Below are 14,531 nucleotides of genomic sequence, written 5' to 3' on the forward strand. Positions count from 1 at the left end.
GGTTTGATTCCCCCCTCCTCCACTTGCAGCTGCTGGAGGACCTTGGGCAAGCCCTAGTTCTGTCAGAGCTGTTCTTGAAAAAGAGAAGTTTCTGTCAAGAGCTCTCTCAGCCCCGCCTACCTCACAGGGTGTCTTTTGTGGGGAGGGGAAGGGAAAGGAGTTTGTAAGCCGCTCTGAGACTCCTTTGGGTAGTGAAGGGTGGGGTATAAATCCAATCTCTTCTTCTTCTTCTTTTCTTATGTTCTTAAACCCTTATGGGCACCTGCCCTCAACCCATTTCCCAGAAGTTAAGGTCTATTGAGGAGATATCCACCACTGGTAAGTCAAATTACCATTCATTTTGTTAGGACAGACCGATTCATAGTAAACAGAATCCAAGCCCATAACAAAAGCTAACCTGTCGAGAGGGGGCATATGATCTATTGTTTAATATCTTGTTTAGTTCAGGTAATTCCGGTTGCAAATAGAAAATGTGAGATCAAACCCCACATATCATTTAAGTGAAAACGGAAACATCTTTACTCTCTATAAAGCTTGCTCAAAATCCTCCACTATGAACGGGGATGGTGAATCATCGAGTCACTGAACATTTGATGATCAGCATCAGTGCTTGACATTCAATGATGGCCCCTGCCACACGGGACGGCTGAAACGCGGCTACTCAGAGCCGCTCCAAACTTGAGACGCCGCGACGGGATCCCACGGATCCCCTGAGCCGCGGCGCATCACTCCCCGGCACGAGCAGATGCCGGGGAGGAAAAGTCCGATGGGAGGGGGAGGCCGCCGAACTGCGCATGCTCGAGCATGCGCAGTACGGCCGGGGGGCATGATGCGGTGGCGCAAGGACGCGCCGCCGATCCCACAGCCCAGCTCGAGGCGCTCCAATGGATGCAACCACCTGGATAGGTGGTTCTTTTTTACGGCGCGGTATCGGCATTTGGGATGGATCAGGGACGGAGACGGCACGCTCCCCAGATGTTGAGGTGGGATCGCGCCCATTTGCTCCGCCCCCGTTCCGTCCCGCTCCTGGCCCAAATGGGCTCGTATGAACAGGGCCGATGATTGGCAACTGAGCTCAGCATTCGATATTAATTTGCAGTCGTCCCTGGACTGTTTGATAGCTGGCTTGCAGGAGTTCTCAGTATTTAATGGAATCTTGCCTTCAGTATATCCTTATGCATTTCATCCCTTCATATTGGAATCAAATTTTGTTTCTGAAACCTGAATGACTACTCTGGGGGCCACATTTTGATACTGCAGGTGGACTTGCAGTGTTGGAAACTGTCCAGGAACGGGAACTCACAGCCACCCCTGGCAGGCAGCTGTTGTGGGTGAGAGAAGAGGCCCTTACCTGCAGCTGTCCGGGGATGAAAACCTTTGAAGTTGGATCATTCTCCTCAGCAGGGCACTGTCACATTGGGGCCTTGTTAAGGGAATCTGCCCCCTCTTGAGAGAGGCTGTGGGACCCAGTGGGGTGTGTAAGAAGAGTGAGGTGCTTTTCATAAAGGTTGGGAGGGCAGCTGGGGAAGGCACTTGAGTTTCCACTCCTCAAAGTGTTGGGAGTGAAGGACTTTAGGCTGTCTCTTATCCTCAGACTTCAGAGGGGGACTGTAGAGAGCCAGAGAGAGAGATAGGTCAGGACCTGTGTGTCCTGTCCTTTCTACTGCTCTGATGCTGTCCCTTTGATGTGTAGATTGCGATTCTTATAGAATCTTCCTTCCTTATTGCTAACACTTTCTCTTTTAACCATGTTGTAACCATGAGGGCCATCTCGGTGTAGTGGTTAAGAGTGGTGGACTGGAGAACTGGGTTTGATTCCCCACTCTGCTCCACATGAAGCCAGCGGGGTGACCTTGGGTCATTCTCTCAGACCCCCCCCCACCTCACAAGGTGTCTGTTATGAGTAGAGGAAGGGAAGGAGACTGAAAGCCGCTGGGTAGTAAAGAGCGGGGTATAAAAACCAACTCTTCTCCTTCTTGTGCATCTCTGTCCATCCTAGTATAGCTAGTTAGATTAGTAGAGTATCTCTATCCTATCCTATCCTATCCTATCCTATCCTATCCTATCCTATCCTGAATGGAGTTCTTTTAAAACAAAGGACGCTATTATAGTCCTTTCCGCAATAGACCTTAAATCCTGGTTCAACCCTGTCCCCAAACGTACATTCTACACTACACGTGAGTTCACCCCTGTAATTATCTCGGGGTATCTTTTGTTTCCACATTACATTGAGGTCACCGCAGTTTCGCCCCACACTTGTCCCGGGATAAATGGATGCAGTTATAACCAGGGATAAATGCAAGGTATTGTGTCGCGAGTTGAACTCTGATAAAACCAGGGATGAGATCCAGGTGCGGAAAGAACCCTTGTCCTCTTTCTTTGCTAACGATAAGAAGCAGGCTGCATGTGGATTTTATTTCTCGGCAGCAACCTAATGCACATTCCACAAGTGCCATATGCACTCTGATCAGCCTGCAGCACAGACCGGGAGTTGGTGGAAGGAGAGGTACTACCCGGGCACTCTAAGCCTCCTCCTTTTCTGAGTTGAGGCCATGGGGCAGAGCCAGACAACGTCCCCTTGCTAGAGTTACAGTTGTTGGCATAGCATACCCGAGCCTCTCCTAATGACCCCTTTAAAAATAAATTTAGCTCTGCTTCCATTTAAAACTAGAGGCTACTAAGATTAAGCCGCCCTGAGCCTGCCTCAGCGGGGAAGGCGGGGTAAAAATCAAATAAATAAACAAACAATATCATTCATACACCAAGAGGGTGTTTGTTTTTTTTGCAGTCTCAGGTGTGAAAATCCACCAGAACACGAGATTAAGAAACATTTATCAATTGAGTCACACCTACAGAGCTTTTTTTTTTTTTTTTAATGTCCATCCTCACTTTGATTCACTGTGTTCCTTTCCACATTTGCCTGCCACTTTCTCAGTGTTTTGAGCTGAGGCAATTTAAGTGCGTGGCAAAACAGCATCCCAATAACCCAGGGCAACAGCAGGCTGAAACCGGGCTGACCACTGAAGGGAGGGAATGCAATGCAGAATTGGGGGGGGGGGGAATAAAAAGAAGTTTGAACTTGATTTTAGGGCAGAATGGAAAAAAAAACCTGGATTAAAAAGGTTGAATTCATCAAAGCCGAAGAGCCAGCGCTGTCCGAAGACGTTTCCGTGGTCATGTGGCCGGCATGACTAAACACCAAGGCGCACGGAACGCTGTTACCTTCCCACTGGAGTGGTACCTATTTATCTACTTGCAATTTCTTGTTAAAAAGCAAAAAGTATGCACAGGTTGTGCATGCAATGTGACCTAATCTGTGTTTTGCAACAGGGCTTCCATATGAGAGTAATATAACCCCCAGGATCAGGTGAACCTAATAAAAGGGAGAGTGTAAAGCATTTGCCACTTCATTGCCCCTTCCTGCCAGGTTAATGCCCATCCTCCGAAAATGCTGCTTTTGCAGAGTTAAAGCGCCAGGGCGTTGCACGTTATTTTGTAGCTACTGTAGGCAAAGGGCTTAGTAACTCCCCATGCTATGTGAGACTTTCTTAGCAACTGTTGGGTTGCCATTTGATCAAGTTACATATTTCCTTCCCAACAAGATTTAGTGATAGGCAAGCACCCCGATTATGTAATTCAAACACAGACCAGGAATTGGTCAAAACGTAGCATTCAGCAGGGTGACCTTATTTACCAAAAACGTATGTTAGTGTTGGGCCTTTTACTGCATCCCTAAGAACAGAGGGAATATTGTATTACAATGGCACATGTGTAAGGATAGGGTAGTCCTTCTAAAAGCTGAGCTGGAGGTTCCTCTTTCAAATGAGCTCATGGCTCTGTCAGTGTTCCCTCTAATTCTCCCCCCCCCCCACTGAGCAGAGCAGTTCACATCCTGAGCAGAGTATAACTGCTGTAATCTTAAAATGGGTAGTGGGCAGTGCAAGACCCTGCATGGATCCAGAGTGCTGCTGAGCGGGGCTTCTTGTGTTAATGATAATGAGCGGCCACTTACATGCGCAGCTTAGAGGGAACACTGGGCACTGTGCAACTGGATAGCCCCCCAGCAGGGCTCATTTTGTAGAAAAAGAGGTGCAGGAGCTCCTTAGCATAACTCATTAGCATAACTTATTTGCATGTGCCACACCCTCTGACATCACTGGAAGTGTGTCAGAAGGCAACACCCACCGCTCAGGCTCCACTGGACTGTTTTGGATTGCTAGCTATGGGGGGGGACGTGCAGATCTGTCCTGGCAGAGGAGGGAGAGCTTGTGCCTGAATAAAACCTTAGGGGGGCCAATTGCTAATTTCATTTGTGGAGCTCCACAGAAGCTTCTCCTGTAGTCTGGCAGCAGGACAAGTAAACATACCGGCCCCAATTCCCCTGATGTGTTTCCCCTACCTCCAGAGTCTGGCTCATGCTTCCTCTTCCTACTCCCCTTCCCCCACCCAGTTTCTCAGGCTTAGAGGGGAGGATCACGTTGCCTTCCTCCCACTGCGTTCCCCCCTCCTTGCCCTGTGGCTTCAGGCAACCAAGCCCGAGAGCTGTTTGCTTCCCAGCCCAGGGAGCTGCGGCTTCTACCCCCCACTCCAAGCAGGAGCCTTTCACTTTATCTTCAGTTGGTACAGCGGCACTACCCCCCCCCCCCCCCAGCTGCCCGGCGGAAGGGGGCCTCCTCGAGGCTGCCTCCCCCACCTCCAAATGCTCCCTGATGCAGCCTTCGGGCATGTGTGCAAAAGGACTCTCCTTTCCTGGCCTGTCTTAGCCAAGCCAGCTGCCCAAATCACTGCCCAGGCCCCGTGCGGTGCGCTTGTCCCTTCTGCGGGCTGGTTGAAGGAAGTGGCAGACACAAGCAAGCATGGAGTGGCAAGCCCTGCGATCGTCAGTGGGCGAAGCACAACAGGAGCAAACCAAATGAGTCAGGCAAGGGAACAGCGACAGCTTGAGGGGAGAGGACCCAGAATAAATGCTAGGGGGCCGGGAACCCATGGGCCCCATGTTAGCTATGGGCCTGCCTCTAGTCCTCCTCTAGTCCTTTCAATTGGAGAGACTTGATTCTGGGCTGCTATTCTGTGTTAGCTGGGGGGGGGATCTCCGACGCTCTCTCTTTTGCATTTTGCAATTGTATTTTGTCTTTTGCAATTTTATTTTATTTTATTTACATTTTTAAAAACCTACTTATTATTTGGCCTGGAAAAATTAAAATGAAACTGAAGCTCCCCTGGCTGTGCCTAGGGTCATTTTGGAACCCCCACGTGCATCTTACATTTTAAATATATATTTTATTTTTTTATATTTTTGTCTGAGGAGGTGGTGCTCACCTGTGGGGGCATTGCCCCCAAATGCCCCCCGTGGCTACAGACCTGCATCTGATTTACCTGTGTTACATGAAAGCCAGTGTAATTTTCTATTAGTTTTAGCAGTAAGTAACAAGGGAGCAGTGATGCTTAGCATTTATATAGTACTTTGAAGCATTCACTGTTTCATAAACATTATTAGTAAAATGGTAACAAGGAGTAGCCCCAACAGCAACAAAGCCTACGTATTAGGACTCAGGTTTTAATGGTATTATGGAATGCATTAATTAAAGAAACTCTTAGTTGATAAGTGAAACAGAACAGGTGAAAGCTTCAAGATAAAGGCACAGTACTTTGGAAGGCTCTCTGGGAGAGTCTCTTGTCTTACCATAATGGAATGAAAAAGGAAGGGTGGGGGTGGAGGAGAGTGGGATGGTAAAATGGCCGTGGAGCAAGCTAAGCTTGAGTGGCACTAGTGATGCTACAAGCCAGCCCTGAGGGGCTCCTCTCCTCAGCAGGCTCAGCAATGAGCAGTCGTTCACCTAGTGCTTCCTCCCACAAAATGGCGACCATGAGGGAGGAGGCAGCTGGCAAGCCGACATTGTCCATCGCGGCAACAGAAAGACCAGAGTGGATCAGCCCCCGTGACACAGGCAAACATTGCCATTGGCTCTGCTTGCTTTTCACTGACAGTGGCCCTCCAGGGCAGAGGCCCAACAGGAAATTTCCCTGGAGGCCCACTATTCAGTCCACACTTTTTCTTGTAACAATGAGCTACAGTATCGTATCCCAGTTTTGCATTGTCCCATACCTCCACTAGCATTTGTAAGATTTAGTAATATGCACATTTGTCTGACTGTGAATGAATCCATCGGTGGATTGGTGGGAAGGCAGGCTATTGGTCGGACAACCAAAATTCTTCAGCTGGTTGACAGTGCTAAACTTCTAATAGCACAACAAGAATGGAACCAATGCAAAACTAGTTTCCCAAATCCTGCCGCACTCTGGGGTGGCCGACAGAGCAATCCTGTAAAGATTTATCGCCTTCTAACTCCACCGAAAGCAGTGAAAAGTGCAGGCTCAACATTATTTCAATAAATTGACACGGTTGCTCCCCCCCCCCGACCACAATGACAGGGATTTTGCAGATAACGATTTTTAAAAGCTGATGCTGCTGATTCAGGGGCCTGCCCCAAGCCCTGAGCCTCCTGTCCCTTCTGGGCTGGAGCCTCTCGAGGCTTATCATTCTCAGCCATGCTGAGCAGACAGAACGCCTGGCCCTGTCGGCTGCGTGGGAGCCAGCAGAGACTGAAGCACCCCCCAGGCTTGGGAAGCTGGGATTAGAGGTGTTGAAACTGTGTTAAAAAGGTAAAGGTCCCCCTGCTCGAAAGCCAGTCGAATCCGACCTGCACCAAGCCCTGAGCCACCTGTCCCTTCTGGGCTGGAACCTCTCGAGGCTTATCATTTTCGGCCATGCTGAGCGGACAGAACGCCTGGCCCTGTCGGCTGCGTGGGAGCCAGCAGAGACTGAAGCACCCCACAGGCTTGGGAAGCTGGGATTAGAGGTGTTGAAACTGTGTTAAAAAGGTAAAGGTTCCCTTGCTCGAAAGCCAGTCGAATCCGACTCTAGGGTTGCGGTGCGGTGCTCATCTCTGTTTCAAAGCCGAAGAGCCAGCGGTGTCTGAAGACGTTTCCGTGGTCATGTGGCCGGCATGACTAAACACCGCACGGAACGCTGTTACCTTCTGACTGTGTTCCCACCCTCTTATTGAGACCCATGGTTTCAGGAAGATCTGCGAATCGGTGGCACCTTAAAGACCCACAGGCTTGCCTTTCGTGGTGGATTTTAATTCCTACTTGTGGATTCTTACATCTGTTGACTGTTTACTACGTCCGCAGTATCATGTGCTTTAATTGGGTCATCTGGCTAATCTTCTCCTCGATCCCTGGTATTGCATTCTTTTATGTGAGCACGGAAACGTCTTCGTTAACTAATAGCTAATAAACTCCAGAGCTAGAAATGTGCCATTAGAACAAGATAAGAGATTCTCAGGTCTCAAAGCTCTTCCTCCCGACAGTAAGCTTCTGCAGGGCACTCCACACATTTGACAGAACGTGGGTCCAGATGGACCAAACAAGTGACTCCTCATCATTCTAGGGCGTAGGGCTGCATATGCAGAGAGAAAGAGCACATAAAGTGTGATAATCTAGAAGGTCTACATTCCCCCCCCCCCATCCCACCTTCTATTTTTAAAACAGCAGGTGCTTGGCTCTTATCATTTCCAGTCTATGTTCTGCTGGTGAGGCTTAGTGTTGCTGGGTAGAAGAAAATGTTACCAAGTTCCCTTAATGCCACCCGCTCAACAGTTCTGACAGGTAGGCATCAATGTTTCCACAAAGGGAGGGGGAGTTAAAATACTGAATATCTGTTTTGCTGACGTTTATTGCATAGCCGGCATTAAGAACGTCAGCATTTAATCTATAGAGACAAGTTTAATTCTGCTTCCTTTGGCTGTATTTAGATAGCCTGATAATCCATGGCTCATAAAGTGGGGTTTGATCAAACTGCAGAAGCGAGTGACGTCTGACAGCCTAAAAAACAGCTTTGATGGCTGGTGCCAAACTAGGATCTCAAACTAGGGTCCATAGCTGGTTTGAGAACTGTACTTTGTACTCATTGTGGAATGATTTGAGATCTGAAATCACAAACCGTAGTTTGTTCAATGACACCACCCTATGTTCTCCAGCCAAGAGGTTTCAAAAAAATGAAACTTCAGTAAAACCGAGAGAAGATGCTGCTAGGCAAGGTCAGAATTTAGGGCTTCAAGTACTGGTTCTACCTGAATAATCCAGAAGCATCATATTACCTGGCAAGAGCAGGGTCTGTCGCTTCACCCTCTTATTCCTACAAGCTCATTCTTAGTTGAGTGTATAGAGTCACCATAGCCCCTTAGCAACGTTCCCTCTAAACTGTGGAGTCCTGTGAGCAAAAATTCTACTTGGTGAGCGACTGGCATTAAAGTTGTGGGCAAGCCATTTGGCTACTGCCTACATTAGTTTGCTCTGGAGCCATCCTTCTTGAACTAAGACAAAAATGTGTGAGCCAGAGGCTAAAAAACAGTGAGCTAGCTCACACTAACTCAGCTTAGAGGGAACACTGCTAGGGTAGGTAGGTAGCAGCCTCAAGCCATGACTTCCTGGTTCACATTCCAGAAGCAAGATTCTTCATATATTTTGCTTTTGCTTTTCTGCCATGTTGTCCCAGAAAAATCTACTAAAGCCTAATATTTTTAATGATGAAATGCTGGATATTTGAAAAAGGGCAAAAAAGAAAAGAAAAGCGTATCCTCTTCCAGGATTGCTTTTTCTAGGGTTGAATGCTTGCCGATCTTGCAGAGAACCCCAAAGTTGAACTTGGTTTTCACAGACAGTTCACTTCTGGAAAGGTAAAAACATTCCAGTCGGGATGAAAACTCCAAGGATTTTCTCCTTTGCCATCAGTCTCTCCTTCTCTCCCCTCCCCACCCACCCACCTTGGCTACCATTAAAGTAATTTTTGAAAACTTATCAGTAATAAACAGACTTCTGATGGGAAATTAAAGGCTAACAGGAAGTAAAAGTCTTTTCTCTTAATTGCAGCCCCCTTTACAGCTGGAGTAAGATTAATCATCAAGGACATTACTCTTCATTAAGCTGTGATTCTTTTCTCCCGACTCTTGGCTTTTTTCATTCACATCGTCTCCGTCCCAGGCTTTTATCACCAGTACACTTTGATAAAAGTCCTGTTTAGCTGTGTGACATTGCAAAAAGGGTTTCTACACAGAAGAACATTCTCACCATCAGCAAAGTATCCAATTTTCGTCTCACTTTGACGGAAGAATTCCTGCCCCGGGGGTATTTTTACTCCACTTGAGTGTTTCAGTTTACATTAATACATTTATCCCAACTAAATTTTTAATAAATATTCTGTGGGTGGTACAAGTTTAGCAACCCACTTCATCTTTTGGGTTTGTTTTCGGGAAAGAAAGAAGCAGAAGCCCAGTAATGAGGAGGAAGATGTAATCCAGAAGCAAAAGGTGATGTTCTTCTCAATCCGCAACATGTTGTTTCTCTCAAGTACTTGTCATGAATCATTTTTGAGCACCTGCAATAATCTTAGGCTTTGATCCAGAAAACACTTGCTCCACCATCCAGAGCACAGGGGTCCACAGTAGAGAGCATCACAGGGTCCAATGGGGCACTGCTTTCTCTTTGGGCCATAACCGTTAACACCATTACTGAAGAGGACAGCCATCTTTTAATAACAAGTAGCGGCTTGCCTCTTCGGCCATGGGCATTCTTGTAGTGAAAACACACACACACACAGTTTGAATGACCAAAGTTGTCCATATCCATTATTTTAATCATTCTGTCAGGAGGGAGGCAACAACCCCCTCCCGACTACGCGGGGGACCTCCCAGTCAGCAACCAAAGGACGACAGAACCAAGTTCCAGACCGTTTCTCGGAGGACCCGGAATGCTGGCACAACGTCCTCGTAGGGGAGGATTCCCAGGGAAGGGAGGTGGATGGGGTCACGGGGAAGATTGGGCAGGGCGTCAAGGGAATGACTGTTGGAGAGATGGATGGTGGGTGTGGGAGTGAGACCAAAACCTGGTGGAATCCAGCCTTATGGCTAGCTTCCTTTAAGATGTGGGTAGTGGGTGGAACAGGTGTTGAGCATGAACACCAATAAAAGGAGCTCACAGGTGGAAGCCGGGGAGGATGCAGGTGGTTTGGTTCAAGAAGAAGGACAGAGAGGAGGGAGCGTGAGGCAAACAGCCAAGATCCACTCGAACTCGTCCATCGAACCCTACTGTTGGGTAAGAGTGAAAATAACTCTACCAACAAGAGTCTGAGGTGACCCCTGAGCCTTCGGTGTTCATCAACATCCTGGATCTTATCCACGGCCGACACAACCCCCGCTTACAACCGGAAGGTGACACATTCTTACATCAGACCTATAAATGAGGCCTGTATTGTTACCTGCAGGTAGTAGACACTGGGCTGAAACAATAGCTGATTCTCAAAGCAGGCCAGTGAGTGGAGATGAGAAATGAACCGGAAACTGTCCTGTTCACAGCTCACAATGCCTGTGCTATACTGGCAATGTTCCAATGAACATGCATCGGTTGGGGCAAATTTAGCCACTGCGGTCCCACCCAATGTTCCCTCTAAGCTGTGGAGTCTTGTGAGCAAAGATTCTGCTTTGTGAGCTACTGGCATTAAAGTTGTGAGGGAGCGATTTGGCTCCTGCATTCATTAGTGTGCTCTGGAGCCGTCCTTCCTAGGCTAAGACAAAAATGTGTGAGCCAAAGGCTAAAAAACTGTGGGCTAGCTCACACTAACTCAACTTAGAGGGAACACTGTTCCCACCCTCCCTTTCCCAGACATTAATTCTCTCCAGTTAGAATGTCAGACAACAGCTTCAGCCCAAGCCATTTGGACTACCAAAAGAGGATGTATTTACAACTTTTCCCCTTTGAAACAGGAACTCAAAGTGAACCCTAGTATGGATAAGGAATGTTCACAGTACTTAGAAAGGTGAAATCTGGTATCGACATAGCCCAAGACAGCCTGATCACTAGACATATATATATATAAAAATAACTTTTCTTTTATAGCTGAAAGTAAAATTGAGGACCTGACTGCACTACTGTGTATCGTTCGTACTCTCCGTTGCTATCAGTGGGATCTTACAACGTACTTTTTGCATCATTGAATGAGTCATGTTAATACCTACAATTTATTTCAGCTCTGTCTCAGATTTCTGCTCTCCAGATCCTATTGCGCTGTTTCCTGGATGTCCCATCCTGTGGATTGTATGGACTTATTTGTGTAATCCATCTTGAGTCCCAGTGAGAAAGTTGGGCTATAAATAATGTAAAATAAATAAAATAACAGGCGCCAGCATCCTTCCACAAAACAAGCTTATACATGGGACACGTTAGCAATTCAAATATTTGAACAGTGAAAGTTGCAAACAGATTAGTGGATTCTAGACCAAATCAAGCCTGCTCTCCCCCTAGAACAGTGATGGCGACCCTTTTAGAGACCGAGTGCCCAAACTGTGACCCAAAACCCACTTATTTATCGCAAAGTGCCAACACGGCAATTTAACCTGAATACTGAGGTTTTACTTTAGAAAAAAACAACTCATACATTAACTTAAGATGATCCAAACAAAGTAAGGAAAGCAATCCCAAATGCTTTCATTTACTTAAAATTATTTGGCAGAGAATTCGACACTTTAATGATGGTCTGGGCCTGGCTGGGGCGATGGCACGCGTGCCCACAGAGAGGGCTCTGAGTGCCACCTCTGGCACCCGTGCCATAGGTTCGCCACCACTGCCCTAGAAGCTAAAATGACTAAACTGAGGCTATCGTACTTTGGTCATGTTATGAGGCACCTTATGAGAAGCTCACTGGAAGAGACAATGATGCTAGGAAAAGTTGAAGGCGGCAGGCAAAGAGGAAGACCCAACAGCAGATGGACGGACTCTATAAAGGAAGCCGCCAGGGCCCTCGGTTTGCAAGAGCTGACCAAGGCTGTTAACGATAGGATGTTCTGGAGGTCAGTAATTCATAGGGTTTCAATAAGCTGGACGTGGCATTAGGCCCGTAGCCAGGATTTTTAAAGTCAGGGGGCATTTAAATTTCTTAGGCAGCAGTGGCTAATTGTTGGGATTCTTTTTAAGTAAGTCAGCAGAGTATTAAGAGACTGAGTCCATGGTGTGTATTAAAATATAAAAGTTTACTATAAACCTAACATGGGGAAAAAGGTACACAGGATATGAAAATAACAAAGAGCTAGTATGTCTACATCCTTGCAGCTAAAAGGTAAAACGGGAAGAGCCGAATGGCGTCTCCTTCTCTAGTCAGAACAAAGAACGGGAGGAGAAGCCAATATGCTAAATACCTGACAACTTGGTTTCCAATCAGACTAGCAAACTAGCTCCAAAGTTCCCGGGCATCCTCTTGTCTAAACAGATTGGTTACAAACAAACATGTGACTTAACAAACATCATTAACCCTGTAAATACTGAAGTGTTTTGACTTGTAACACCCAACACTATGCCTATGGCCATCACCAGTGTTCCCCCTAAGCTGAGTTAGTGTGAGCTAGCTCACAGTTTTTTTGGCCTCCAGCTCACACACTTTTGCCTTAGCTCAGGAAGGGAGTAACTCAGGGGGGCTGGCCCCAGATGCCCCCCTGTCGCTATGGGCCTGAGTGGCATGATGGCACTTAACACACACACACACACACACACACACACACACACACACACACACACACACTGGACTGTATGTATCTACATATAAATAAAATCTTCACAAGTTCAGGGCTTAGAAGGGTCCCCCCCCTTCCAATCGCAATCAAGTCAAGTCTTTCTTCTCTCCGGCCACTTAGCATTTCTCTAAAAGAGTCAGTCCTCTGCAGAGGGGAAGAAAGTGCCAAAATTGCTATTTTCTAAGGGACAGTGACTACCGGGCCAGTGTCCTCTTAAATTAGCAGACAGGCACTGACTGCAGCCGAGGCTTTTATCGGCTGTTTGTGCTCACCGAGGCCAGATGATTCCAAGGAAGCCGCTTAGAGATTTCCAGCCCTGATGTGACAGAGGCTCTTTGATTCTAACATTCCAGCTGCCTCCTCCTCGCAGCCAGTGTTTATATAAACCTGAGAAAAACTGCCACTCCTGCTCGTCTTTCTCGTTTTTCAACCTTAATGGTAATTACATTCCATGAATGGCAGGAGATTTAGCATCGCCCTCAAGACCGGCAGGGGAGGGGGGTCTGTAATATTATCTTTGATGTGCCACTGCATTAGGTCACCGTCATTTCAAAGATCAGGCCTGCCCAACTTGTGGCCAATGAAACCATCTGCAGCTGACCAGCCACATACACCATGCCAGCTGTGGCTCAAGAGACCTCCTGGCTTTGCTGTTTGCTGGCCATGAAACCCAATGATGGACTGATGCTTGGTTTGGTGCTTCAGAAGCTATGCAGGTCTGTCATAGAACTGTCATGGGAGCTGAAGAGAGATTATGAGCATCCATGCTAGAAGCCCTAAAAGTGTCCATGGCTGTGTCTAGGTGCTTCAGTTAAGATTGTAACTCTATCTGTGGCTCCAAGAGAGTCAGCCTGATGTAGTGGTTAAGAGCAGTGGACTCTAATCTGGAGAACCGGGTTTGATTCCCCACTCCTCCATATGAAGCCAGCTGGGTGACCTTGGGCCAGCCACAGTTCTCTCAGAACTCTCTCAGCCCCACCTACCGCACAGGGTGTTTGTTGTGCAGAGAGGAAGGGAAGGCAATTGTAAGCCACTTTGAGACCCCTTCAGGTAGAGAAAAGGTAAAGGTAAAGGTTCCCTTGCTCGAAAGCCAGTGGAATCCGACTCTAGGGTTGCGGTGCTCATCTCCGTTTCAAAGCCGAAGAGCCAGCGCTGTCCGAAGTTGTTTCTATAGTGCATCTCTGAAGCCATGTTTCTGATGTTGTTTTAACCTGTTGCGAGCCACCTTGGAGATCAGTTGATTGGAAAACAGTGTCATTTTTCAAAGTAAACTGACATTTGACTCAAGTTGAATTAGGAATGTGTGGAAGCACCTTCAGTGTGTTTTATGTGGAAGCAGAGGGTACGAAAGACACAATCCACCACAGAGAGACTGTGGTTAGAAACAGGGACAGATGCATGAACTGAAAATGGGCCATGACTCAGTGGTAAAGGATCTGCTTTGCAGGCAGAAGGTCCCAGGTTCAATCTTTGTATCTCCACTTTAAAGGATCAGGTAGTTGGTGATGTGAAAGAGAATCTGGAGAGCTCCTGGTAGTCAGAACAGATGGTGCTGACTGTGCTAGAAGAAGAAGAGATTGGATTTATACGCCGCCCTTCACTTGGAGTCTCAGAGCGGCTTACAAACTCCTTTCCCTTCCCCTCCCCACAACAGTGGAGCTGAGAGAACTCTGACACAAACTGCTCTTTTTCAAGGACAGCTGTGCCAGAGCTTGTGACTGACCCAAAGTTACATCAGCAGGTGCAAGTTGAGGAGTGGGGAATCAAACCCGGTCCTCCCAGATTAGAGTCCGTGCACTTAACCACTACACCAAACTGGCTCTGCTAGTCCAACTCAGTACAAAGCAGTTTCATGTGCTTACCTTTTCCTGCCCTGCTTATGAGACATGTGGATGTCCACTATCAGAG

Source organism: Gekko japonicus, unplaced genomic scaffold (genome assembly GCF_001447785.1).
Source record: "Gekko japonicus isolate JY-2015 unplaced genomic scaffold, Gekko_japonicus_V1.1 scaffold1355, whole genome shotgun sequence".
Lineage (NCBI taxonomy): Eukaryota > Metazoa > Chordata > Lepidosauria > Squamata > Gekkonidae > Gekko > Gekko japonicus.